The 13,945-nt window shown below is 36.5% G+C and overlaps 1 protein-coding gene across 1 annotated transcript in view; it reads left to right on the forward strand.

The window, feature by feature from the left end:
• GALR1 (galanin receptor 1) overlaps positions 1-13,945 on the forward strand; it is a 39,654-nt gene that overhangs the window by 3,891 nt on the left and 21,818 nt on the right. The gene's annotated exons all lie outside the window — the stretch shown is intronic.

A 13,945-nucleotide genomic window follows, 5' to 3' on the forward strand; every position in this document is an offset into this window, starting at 1 on the left:
TTTAACCTAGTTTAAGTAATTTATCTGGGTAATTCTGGTTCTTAAGGTCCTTAAGATTACTCTGGAGGCAGCTAGGTGGTGCAGTGGATAGAGCACTGGCCCTGGAATAAGGAGGACCTGAGTTGAAATCTGGCCTTAGACACTTGATACGTACTAGCTGTGTGACCCTGGGCAAGTCACTTAACCCAATTGCCTAGCGCCCCCTCTCCAAAAAAAAGATTACTCTGATAATTGTACCAATGTTAATCAAGGCTTCATGAGCTGGTAATATTAGATAAACTACAGTCTAAGTATTAAGGCCAGATTTATACAGAACAGGGATACATTTCAGATACATTCTTTGGAAAAGTCAGTGGCTTTCTGTTACATTTTGGATGAGTTAGACATGGTGCACCTGAAAAAAACCCATGTTTAGGAATGTGAGGAGTCAATAACAAGGAAGGAAGAATACAAACTTTAAAAATGCAAAGTGTAGTAGAATAACAGCAACAACTTATATATATGTATGTGAATATATGTAGTGTATACATGTATATATATACAAAATATATGTATCTATTCATCTGTCTAGTGCTTGCAAGGTGGAAAGCACTTTCCTCAAAATGAGTTTGTGAAGTTGTTTTTTCTAAAAAATTAAGTTTACTTAAAGCCTTTCTAGATTGGGAGGACTGGACCTTTTACTGCAAGATGACTAAATTGAAGATCAATGAGTGTGCACAGAGATAGAGAGCTAGCTTCAGAATTTAAAATATATGAATCACAGGATCATAACTTTAGAGATGGAAGGGACCTTAGAGGACCCATCTCTGTCACATGTTGGCTGTGTGTCCTTGGTCAAGTCATTTAACTTAATGCTCAAGGTAACTCTAAAACTGTTGTTTTCAGAACAGTTCATCCCAATAATGAAAATGCAGGTACAAGAGTGAAAAATGATAGGTGAGAATTTATGTTTCACTGTAATAATTTTTGATGAGATGCTAGAATCACTTAATCAAAGATGAATTTGGCATATGAACAGCTGGCTAAAAAAAGTGGCATCTGAGGATGGGAATTAGTTTTCTGTAACATAGCTTCAAATATGAATATGACAGATTCCTGGTCAGAGAGGGAGTACAACTAACAAAGTCTAGGAAGAATGTATTTGTCAGATGTGTTGTAAATCTATTTAAGAAGTCTTTAAAGTCAAAAAGGATAGGGAAAGAAGACTAACTATGTCTATCTCCCAAGTTAGATACCTCAGAGAAAAGCTATAATGAAGGAATATTAGCAGTTGAGACACCCCCCAAAAAAAATCCAAGAAAAGAGCCAAAAGTATAAACCACTGCCTCAAATATCTACACACAAATGCTGAAAGTTTAGGTGACAAATGAGGAATTTGAAATTCCAATATAAGAAGGCAAGTTTGTCCTCATAGCTATCCCTGAGACTTGGTATAAGGAAACAGGACTGGACCATTGCTCTGAGTAGCAATGGTTTTGTAAAAAAATAAAAAAAAATAAAAAAAAAGGATAGGGTAGCATTATATATAAGAAAGGTACAATGTGAGGAAATCTGGGAACCAGAAATGGTCAGCCCGGCAGAGAACATTTGTGTGCGTAGGTCAATAGAGGGGGGAACAGAAGTGATTTTTGTCTTTTATGTGTACTACAAACCACCTGGATGAAAAGAAAATTTATGACAAGTTTGGGAAATGTGTCATAAGCCAAGAACATACATGATATAGCAGTGTTGGGGGACTTCAATTATCCAGACATCTGCTGGAACTCTCTCCCTGCCAAGAGCAGAACATAATTTGCCTTAACAATAAGTTATTCCAAAGGTGGAGGAAACAACAAAGGTAAATGCTGTTCTAGATCTTATTCACACACATTTTCAAAAAAGGAAAAACAGAGTCTGTAAACTAGAGACCAGTGAATTTGGTTTTGATTCTCTGGAGAATTCTAGAATGGATCATTAAAGACATAACTGACAAATCTTCAAAAGGTTATCAATGATTACAAAGAGTCATAATGATTTCATCAAGAACAGGTCATGCTAGATTAATCTTATTTTCTTTTTCTGACAGGGTTACTATAAAGTAGCAGCTGAGGGAAATGATGTAGCTATAGTTTATCTAGATTTTAACAAAGTGTTTTGATAAAGTCTCCCATATCATTCTTTTGGAGGAGATGGAATATGGACTAGATGATAATATAATTAGATTTGGACTGATTGGCTGGACTGACTGAAAAATATTTGTTGATGGGCGAAGGGGAAGATAGGGGAATAAGCATTTATATAGTGTCTACTATGTTTCAGGCACTGTACTAAGTACTATACTAAACACTATGCTAATATTATATCATTTGATCCTCACAACAACCCAGAAACTGAGGTAAATAGTGGTTAAAGGTCACATTCCTAGCAAGTGTCTGAGACTGGATTTGAACTTGGGTCTTCATGACTCTAGGCCCAGCACTCTATCTATACACTGGGTCACCTAGCCTGAGTTGATGGTCCAATAGCAGCATGATAGAAGGTTTCCTGTGGAGTCTCCCAGTAATGTACGCTTGGTCCTGTACTGTTTAATATTTTTATCTACAGAATTTGCAGATAGAACAAAAATGGGAAGTATTGCTAACATGATGGCTGACTCTACCAAAAAATTTTGGTAGTCTAGAGAACTGGGTTGGCATTTCAAATTCACCACATCCAAAACAAAACTCATTCTCTTTTTCCAAATCCTCCCCTCTTCTAAATTTCCCTATTTCTATTAAGTGTATTATCATACTTCCAATCAGCAGGTTTGTACCCCTAGTGTTGTATTAAGCTTCTCACTGTCACCCCACATATCCATTCAGTTGTTAAATCTTTTTTCTTTTCCCACATGTGCTTATGACCTCACTGTGAGGAGAGACTCCAAAGTCTTGACCCTAAGTCAAGCCCTCGTCACCTCTCATCTAAATTATTGTGATGCCTCCTAACTAGCCTTCCTGCCTCTAGTCTCTCGTAGTCCAATTTTTCCCTAATGTCAGTGCCAAAATGATTTTCCTAAAGCAAGGGGTCTGACTACATTCTCTTTAATTAAGTTGATTATCTGGAAAGTGTACAAAGGAAGGTAGGGAAGGGCATTGAATCTAAGTAATAAGAGGAATAGCTGAAGGATTAGGGATGTTTAGCTTGGGATGGGACGATATGATATCTGTCTTCATTTATTTGGATGGCTTTCACATAAAAGAGGCTTTGGATTTGTTCTGTTTGGCCTCATAGACCATTTAGAAAACCATAAGAAATGAGTTAAATTTTTAAAAAGGCAAATTTGGGCTTCCTAGCTATACAAAAATAAAAAAGGCTGCCTAAAGAGGTTCTCCCCCTTTGGAGGTCTTCAAGCAGAAGTTGCATGACCATTTGTTGGATATATATTATAATAGAGATTCCTTTATTGGATGGTTTGAACTAGATGGCCCATTAGGGTCCCTTCCAACTCTCAAATTCCATGATTCTATGTCTTTTCACTCTCCTTTACCATCCGCATCTAATCAATTCCCAACAGTTTGATTATACCCCGCTAGCATCTCTAGCATTCATCCTTTCTCTATTCATACAGCTCCCATTCTAGTTCACTCCCTCATCACTTATAACAATATCTTTCTGATTGGTTCCATGAATGGGGTGCCTCCACTCTCCCATTCTTCACATAGCTACCAAGGTGTTATCATAATGCATAGTCTGACTTTCACTTTACTGCTTACAAGGCTTCACTAGGTCTCTATTTTCTCTAGTATAAAAAACAAACTCCTCTGTTTGGCTTTTAAATCTTTTCGCGGTGCAGATTCAGTCTGCCTTTTCAGGATTGTTACACATTATTCCCCTTTACACATGCTTCTGGGCAACCAAACTGGCTCACTTGCAATCCTCATTTTTTTTTAACCCGATAAGTGCTACATTTTAATCATCTCTTCCCTCTATTTTATTATCTGATCACTGCATAGTATCTGATTTACTAATTATAAACCCCCAATTTTAATATCTCTTTTGGGAAAAGGCTACATCTTGCTCCTGTCCAATGTATAAATATTAAAAGCAACTATGTTTCTTTTCTGGAGGAAAACACAGCCTTGATCCTGGCATTTGGTTTTATTTCCCCCCCCCCCCCTTATATTCATTTGCACTGGAGACCAAAACTCCAAATTGGAAGCCCTTAAAACTTAGAGAGTTTTTAGTAGTTTTTTTTTTTAAAGATCAGTCTATAAACTGATGCAAATATAGTATTAATTAACAATGAGGAATGCCAGACCATATGTAGTTCTCTAGATGTATCTATTCTTCCTGTATATCCTGTGGATGATGTATATGCCATAAAGTTGGGGGAAAATCTTTTATAGCTACTTCCCTTCTCTTGCAGTTTCAGTAAATGCCTTTGTTTTAATTTGTGACCTCTGGCTGACTAGAAAAAATAAACATGTCATCAAGAGCTCTTGGGCTATTGTTTTTGAGCAGACGTAGTTGATAGGTCATCCTATTATTGCATCTTGAATCCTAACCTCCCGCTCAGGCGGGGTGCACCCAAGGACCTAGAAGGCCACATGTGGCCTTCAGGCAGCAGGTTCCCCACCACTGATCTAGACCACTTAGACTCAAGCTGTCCCTTCCCAAATCCATATTCTATTCTTTGAAGAGTAGGTGGAGGCAATAGTAGCCCAGAAGTATTAAGGAAGAGAGGAGAGGGAGGAGGAATAAGAGATTGAAATAAAGAATTGAGCAAGATAACAACCTACTAGTATAGACAATGTAGTGATTGAGAGACTACCCCAAATGAGGGATGGTCTAAAAAGCAAGTATCATTTTAATACACCCCAAGGAGGCTAAAAGGTCAGGGTAGTTTGTCGGATGAAAGCGCTGTGTGTGTGTGTGTGTGGGGGGGTGTAGAATAGAATGACTATCATTCCTTACCTTTATGCAGTTATATAAGCTGTGACCTGTGTTTGGAATGCAGTGCTTTCTTACCTCAACCTTTTACAGTTCTTAGTTTCCTTCAAATCTAAACTCAAGTGCCATTCATTATGTAAGTCTTTCCCTTTCCCACCCTTATTGAGCCCCCTGAAATGACTGTGCATTTACTTTGTATGTATTTATGATATACTTATATATCTACATGCTGTCTCCTACTCTAAAAGGTAAGCTTCATGATGACAAGGACTGGTTTATTTTTGTCTTTGTATCCACAGTGCCTAAGACAGTGTCTGGCAAATAGTAAGTACTTAATAAATGTTTACTGGTTGTTGTCAGAGATTCTACAGGTATGGAGTGAGCCATATTTGTCCAGATGCAATCAAAATATTGATTTGTTTTGCTTATTTATTAAAAGGCAGGATTCACAAAAAACCCCTAGATATATTTTACCCATTTAGCCGTGTCCAGGTCTCCCCTTCTTTTACTTGTAAACATGATTTTTTAAACCCCAGTGTGAAACTAAATTTATCTGTAATAAATTCCATCTTATTGGATTTGCCTCAATGTTCTACTGTGATAAGATCTTCTGAATACTGACTTATCCCTCCCAGCTTATGTCACTTGAAAATTTTATTAGCAAACTATCTACAACATCATTCAAGTCACTGACAAAAACATTAAATGGCATAGGGTCAAGCATAGATCACTGGAGCTCTCCATAAGCTCTCTTTCTGAGTTGACATGAGCCGTTAGGGACTGTCCTTTGGGTCTGACTATTTAATCAGTTCTGAATTTGCTTATTTGTGCTGTCATCTAGATGATCTTGTTTACAAGATTATGATAATTGCTTACAAAATGCTTTACTACAATTTAGGTAAGTTTATGTACATCATTGTATGTATCTACTGCACTAGTGACCCTGTGGGGGGAGGGGGAAGAGACTACTTTGTCATAGCCTGTTATTAATTTTTATGACCATTGATTCCTTTTCTAGATATTCACCAACTGTCCTCTTTATAATACATTGCAGATATTTGCTAGGATAAGTCAAACCCCTTAGTCTGTTGTTTTAAGTGCCATTCTAGTTCCTCAATACACAAATCTATATATTTATATAAAATCATCTATCTATCTATCTATCTATCTATCTATCTATCTATCTATCTATCTAGATATAGATATCTACATAGGTGTAGCTATCTAGATCTACACCTACATCTTCTATACCTACACCAATATTTATATCTACATCTAATCTACATATCTATCTATATATCACCCATATCTATATACACAGGATTTCCCAAAAGCCTTAGGCAAGTTTTAAGCTTTAGTGGCCCAAAGACTTTTGCGACATCTTATAAATACACACACACACACACACACACACACACACACACACACATACACACACACATACACACACGTTTTCCAAATTTCAATACACATAGATATTATTTACACTCATGATTTTTCCATGGTAAGAATGCTTTAGAAATGTTCTTTGTTTAAGATATCTATTTCTATTTTAATCTGCTAGGCCTTGAAAACATTTAGTTCTTCTCTACATAGATATATTAGAAACTTACAAAAATATAATTATAGAGTACTTAGGTATATTCTTGAAGTACTAACCTAATTTTCTGTGGAAGTGGTTTGGGGAAAAGGCACACTTGTAAGGATCTTACTGTAGACTACATTTTGGCCTGGGAATTGCAAATTGATCTTTCATAGCTGTTATGGGCTTAGTTCTTATAATAATATTTAATCTTGGGCAACATTTGCTTCTCTTTCTTTCTTTCTTTGTTTCTTTGTTTGTTTCTTTCTAGATGTTGTCAATTAATATAATATATCCTCATGCTAACCAATAGCTATAAATCAGACCTGGGGTCAACCTAGTGAGGGCTATCCCTTTCAGGGGCTAGAAAGCAACAGTGTCTTCAGAAAAATCTTGCTACCTTCCCACCCTCTTGGCTGGCTCTCCTTTAAGCCTTTACCCTACTCTTATATATCCTACTTAAATGGATTTAGTACCCAAATGTGCCACTCATAATTATTGCTAAGCTTTCATGTCTTCTGTAAGCCTCAAGTACATTGCATCCAACATATTTTATTTTGAACCTCTTCTCTGACTACCTCCACCTACTTTCCTGCACGTGGATTCTCTGCACTGGTGATTGAGAGAGTGAGGCTTAATCATTAGGCAGACTAAGCAGACAGGACTTGAGCTTAATATAAGTAAGACACAAGCACATCAACCTATTAATCAATCAACAAGCATTTATCAAACACTAGTTATGTGCCAGGCATTGTACTGAGATCTGAGGATACAAAGAAGAAGCAAAAATAGCCCTTGCTTTCAAGGATCTTAGAGTCTAATGGGACAGACGATTGTAAATCAGGACATAAATTGGGAGATATCTATATCTATACCTATAGCTACACACACACACACACACACACACACACACACACACACACACACATATTATATGTAATAAGTACAAAGTATATGGGAGGTTAACACTGGAGGGAGTAAAACTAGCAGCAGGGGGAACAGAGATGGAAGCAGGAATCCAGTTCTCTAATTGAAAATGGTCACCATGCAACTAATCTATAGATACTCTCCCTCTTCTACCCTGGACAATAAGCTCTGGGGGTGGGATAGGGTGGTGGTGGAGGAGATAATTTATTAAGCAGATGGAAGCAAACAAAATGTAAGTACAACAGACTCAGACACAACACAAAATCCAATTATCTAATGAGATTTGTTGCTTCATCTTGTGCTGATCTCCGGATAACTTTCTCCTCCCCCAGATGCTATGTTCTTTGTCTTCCATTTTTTGGTCTGTACAGTAAAAGCTATGGTTTTTCCAGTAGCATGTCTGTGAGAGTTAGACTATAAGGCAAGCTGAGTGCTGCAGAGTCAACGCTTTCAAAGTGTCCTGAGGAGGACTTTTGAGCGTTCCTTTGACAGTAAGGAGATCAAATCAATCAATATTTAAAGAAATTAATTTGGGCTATTCTCTGGAAGGTCAAATAGTGAAGCTGAAGCTTAAATACTTTGTTCACATAATGAAAAGACAGGACTCATTGGAAAAGACTTTCATGTTGGGAAAGATTGAAGGTAAAAGGAAAAGGGAAGAGCAGAAGATTAGATGGATAGATAGTGCCATAGAAACAGTGAATATGAACTTGAGATAATGGATAGAAGGTCCTGGCATGCTTTGGTCCATGGAGTCATGAAGAGTTGTACATGACTAAACAACAACAAAAACTTTCTGCAATCTTTTCTCAGCATCATTTCACCTGTAGACAGTGCTCATTGTTTTCATATGACCCTCTCTGATTGCTATTCAGAATATTCGTGTTTGTCCTCTCTAGCCTTTCCCCCCTCTTGAAACTTTCCCATTCCACCCATTCCATCAGAAATATAGGCATATGTTGTCTTCGATCAGGGGTTCTTAACCCAAGGATTTGATGGGTAGATTTCAGGTCATTCCTAAACTGGGTGGGAAAAACCCTGCATCTTTATTTTCACTAATCTCTAACTGATATTTAGCATTTCCTTCAATTATTTAAAAAGATTATTCTGAGAGGAGGTCTAAAGGCTTCACCTTCAGACTGTCAATGGGATATATGACACTAAAATTGTTTAAGTGCCCCATCCTGGATTACTGTTTCAGAATTACCTCATAGGATCATAGATCTAGAGGTAGGAAGGATCTCATTGCTAATATATTATAAACAAAACCCCACAGTAAAGTTGTGAAACTGCACTAGAATGATGCTATAAGCCAATTGTCCATTTAAAACATGGTTCCTATGAAACTAATTTCTCCTGTAACACTGTTCCAGGATTTGGTAATGTTAATAATAGTGATCTTTTGTCCCTGTAACTTCATTACTTTCATTTTTATTTTTTGTCTATTTTTTTCCTTAGGGCCTTTATCTCTGTTGTAAACCCCATAGGGGGCAGGGTGGGATAGACTTGTGCCACTCATTATTACAATCACCAGAGCTTGGGGTGGTGGAGAGAAACCTCAAATGAGATAACATTTGTAAAGTGCTTAGTACAATGTCTGGGGCATAGCAGGTACTTAATAAATGCTTGTTCCTTCCCCTCTCCACTGCCCTACCCCCCTTCCTATGGAAAGAAGCAGGCTTAGTATAGGCTTGCCAGAGAGTGGATTAGTGAGCTATTTATATAAATCAAATTATTTCTTTTTTAAAAAAATAGTTTATTATTATTATTTTTAATGAACAAACTTAAAAAATAGTCTGTCCCTTCCACTATCTCCTTATTTAGCAAATTAAGAAAACAAGAAAACAAAAAGAAAGCAAAAAGCTGTGATGATATATTTCTATAAAATTTTGGCCATTTGTGATCTCTTTGAATTCCATGCCTCTGATTTGTGCTGAGCTGTGGTCCTAGGCAGGATCACTATATTCTCTCCCTGCTCAGCTATGGCAGCATTGGTATGAGCTTGGACAATCTTTTCTAGGTAATTAATACAGTAATGTCAGGTTAATAATGGCGCTAATGCATTCACTCTCCAGGTCGCACTTGAGTAATAACTTATTATAGATAATTATAACCCACGTAAATTTGGGGCATGACCATATTTGGTTAGGCAGACAATTCTGAATTTCATAGATATTACTAACAGAATGACTATACTCATAGGATAGGTACTATAAATTGATGAATGTTCATTGCTCAAAAGAATTTTAAATGTTTTGTGGTTATTCTATTAGAGAATGATTTCTTATCTCAAAGCCAATGCATTTTTCTAATCTATTTCTTGTGACAGAAGGAATGTAGTCAGTCCAGTTTAATTCCATCACTTTTCTGTTGCAGTGGTTAAGGGTAAAACACAGAAGCTGGATCTTGATATCATAACTGGCTTCTGATGCCATTATTTTAATCAGCAGGTTGTAAAAGTTGTCTGAAGCCTGATAATTTTCCTCTGGACTTCTACCCAGCTGGAGGACTGGAAAGCAATGATAGATAATTTTTTGCAGGGCCAACATTATTATAATATAGGGCTCATTTTGGAGATTATTATATCTATAGACAAACACTTTCATATGCAACACAGGACTGAATTATCCTCCTGGGCATCAATAGAGTGTTGATAGAAAAAATAATACATCACTCAGTTAACAAAGTCACAGACTGAACAAATAAATGAAAGTACTTCATGTAAAAAACACTTAGGGATTCTTATGAACAACAAACTCAAATGGAGTCAGAAGTATAATGTGGTAGCCAAAAGAGCTAACATGAGTGTCCAGAGAAAAGAAGGTGATGGTCCCACTCTTCCCTGCCCTGAGCAAGCCACTTTGGTATATTACATTTAATTCTAGGTGCCAAATTTTAGAAGCTTAATAGACATGGATGGATACACTCTGGAGTAAAACATATCCAGAGCAGTATGAGCAGAATGATGAAAGGATTTAAAATCATTCTGTATGAGGATTGGATGAGGAAACGAGGGGCAAAATCTGAAGAAGGTTAGACAGTGGTGATAGGACAGCAGTCCTCAAATATTTGAGAAGTCATTTTGCAGAAGAGTGATTAAATGTGTCCTACTTGAATCCAAAGGATACAACTAGGATTGATGGGTGGATGTTACAGAGAAGCAAGCCTGTGCTTAGCATAGAAAGAACAATCCAATGATCCCAATAGAGCTAGACAGAAACAGAATGGTTGCTTGAGAGGAGTGGTGAGTTATGAACCCTCATTGGTTTTGTTATAGAAATGATTAATGACTTGGTTTGTTATGGGATGAGGTAACCTTCTTATTCTAATAATCTAGGAATTTAACTGATATTGGCATCAACAATAACAATTAACAACGATACTTCCCAGAACAGATTTTATTCATGAGGCAAGAAGTGGCAATGAGATTTATTTTAGCCTACAAAAAAGAGTTTGCACCAATGACTGGAGGTTATCCTGAGGCAAATTTTAGCTTAGTAGAGGGAATAACTTTTTAACTATCTAAGCTGTCCCAAAATAGAGTAAGCTAACTTATAAGGTAATGAGCTCACTCCTACTTGAAGTATTTAAGCAGAGACTAGATGATCACCTGTCAGAGATATTTTATAGAGCTCTTTCTCCTTTGGTTAGAAGTTCAAGTAGATGATGCCCAAAGATGATTTCATCTAACTAATTATCTATCTATCTAAGTGCAATTTCTTAAAATATACTTTGAGCAGGAAGAACATGAGCAGAAAATAACTAGTATCAAAATGTACAGTAATATGCTGCATGGTGATGCTGTAGGATAATCAATCATAAGCAAAGCACAATTTCAGCAATTTAGTAGTGTTACTGTGGAATGCTGAGAAAACAATAGCAGTAGATAGACCAGTTTGGCATGCAACAATAAGATATAGCTCAATCAATTGGCAAGAGTTTGTTATATGACTATTACACTCCAGACATGGTGTCCAGACAAGAGCCTTACCTGGGGATTAAAAGTAATGCTACTCCTAGTGTACCTTTCTTGGTGAAAAATCTTTTGGAAAATGATGACATTTTAACTTGTGAGGTATTGATGGAATCTATTGCAGGAGAGCATGCTGCTGATCATCAAGTTGATAGCAACATAATTCTAATAAGTCCAACAGAACAGACAATGTTCCCAGGGATAAATAGAAAAGCAGAAAAACTACAAACTTAGGAATGGATATATGGCAAAACACCCAAGTTTTGTGTTAATACTTCTCTTAATTTAAGTGAACAATCATATTCTGAAATAAAAATACATATAGATGTAAAAAATGGAAGAATCAAAGACTGTAATATTGATGCACCTGATCACTGGTTACCACAGGAAATGCTTGGCAAACTAAGCACGAGATTTATTGGTGATAAATTTTGCCAGTGTGAAGCCATGGTGTTAATAAATGCATTGCTTACAGCATGTCCAAAAGACCATGAACTATACAGCAAATGGCACCTTCTCTGTGAAAAAGTTAAGACAATAATGTAATTCAAGATAATGATGATTACTCTTTGTAATGATGACAACTTTGGAACAGTAAAATAAAATTTAATAATAGATACCCTTTTTTAAAAAAAAAGCATAGCTTTTTTTTTTTGGAGGCAATTGAGGTTAAGTGACTTGCCAAGGGTCACACAGCTAGTAAGTATCAAGTGTCTGGTCTGAGACTGGATTCGAACTCAGGTTCTCCTGACTCCAGGGCTGGTGCTCTATCCACTGCACCACCTAGCTACCCCATGACTTTTTTTTTAAACAGAAATATTATAACATGGGGCAGCTAGGTGGGTAGTGGATAGGGTGCTGGGCCTGAAGTCAGGAAGACTCATCTTTCTGAGTTCAAATCTGACCTCGGACACTTACTAGCTGTGTGACCTTAGGTAAGCCACTTACCTGTGTTTGCCTGAGTTTCCTTATCTGTAAAATGAGTTGGAGAAGGAAATGGCAAACCACTCCAGTGTCTTTGCCAAGAAAACGCCAAATAGAATCACAGAGTCAGACACAACTGAAACAACTGAATAACAACAACACAACAGTTGCAATGCTAATTAGCTGTGTGATCCTGGGCAAGTCACTTAATCTCTTTTATTTTAATTTCATTCTTTGTAAAGTGAAGAGGATAGCAATGCCTACTTACTGGGAGGGTGTAAGGATCCAGTGAGATAATATGCATGAAACACTTTACGTAATGCTAAATAAATGGCAGGGATTGTGTGGACATTAATTTTTAGACACATTTTCACACGTGTATGACACTGTCCTGAGCAATGTAATATTTAGTTTTTGAAAAATAATGGTATATATGGGAGTTATTCTAATGCCTAAGAATTATAACAACCCAAAATGTTTTTTTTCCTGTAAAAAGCATTTAAAATGCATGAATTCAAAACTAATAAAAGTAATTTCAAATTTTTCTAATATTTTATTTTTTCTCCTCAGTTACATGTAAAAACAATTTTTAACATTTGGTTTTTGTTTTTAATTTGAGTCTTAATTCTGTCTCTGCCTCCTGCCTTTCCCTGCTCCCTGAGATGCTAAGCAATCTGATATAGGTTGTACATATGCAATGATATAAAATATATTTCCGTATTAGTTATCTTGTGGAAGAAGACTTGAACCAAAAAAGAAAGAATGAAAGGAAGGAAAGCAAGGAAGGAAGAAAATGAAAAATAGTTTGTTTTGGTCTGCATTTATACTCTTATCAGTTTTTTCTCTGGAAGTGGATAGCATTTTTCATCATTAGTCCTTTGGGATTTTCTTGGGCATTATATTGCTAAGAATAGCTAAGTCATTGACAGTTATTCATTGTGTAATATTGTTGTTACTGTAGACAATCTTTTCCTGGTTCTGCTCACTTTACTCTGCATCAGTTCATGTACTTTCCATGTTTTTCTGAAATCATTCTGCTCATCATTTCTCATAGCACGATAATATTCCATTACAATCATATATCACAACTTATTCAGCCATTCCCCAATTGATGGGCATCCTCTCAATTTCCAACTCTTAGCCACCACAAAAAAAGCTGCTATAAATATTTTTGTATAAATAGGTCCTTTTCCCTTTTTAAGAAAAATCTTTGGGATACAGACCTAGCAGTGGTATTACTGGGTCAAAGGGTATGCACAGTTTTACAGCTGTTAGGGCATAGTTCCAAATTGTTTTCCAGAATGGTTGGATTAATTCACAGCTCTACCAACAGTGCATTAGTGTCCCAATTTTCCCACATCCTCTCCAGCATATCTAATTTTCTTTTTCTGCCATATTAGCCAATCTAATTGGGTGTGAGGTAATACCTCAGAGTTGTTTTAATTTGCATTTCTCTATAGTAATTTAGGGCATTTTTGTATGACTATTGATAGTTTTTATTTCTTCATCTGAAAACTGCCTGTTCATATCCTTTGATCATTCTTCAATTGGGGAATGACTTACATTCTTATAAATTTGTCTCAGTTCTTTATATATTTGAGAAATGAGGCCTTTATGAGAGAGACTTGCTA

This window comes from Phascolarctos cinereus, unplaced genomic scaffold (assembly GCF_003287225.1).
Source record: "Phascolarctos cinereus isolate Bilbo 61053 unplaced genomic scaffold, phaCin_HiC Scaffold_4;HRSCAF=312, whole genome shotgun sequence".
Lineage (NCBI taxonomy): Eukaryota > Metazoa > Chordata > Mammalia > Diprotodontia > Phascolarctidae > Phascolarctos > Phascolarctos cinereus.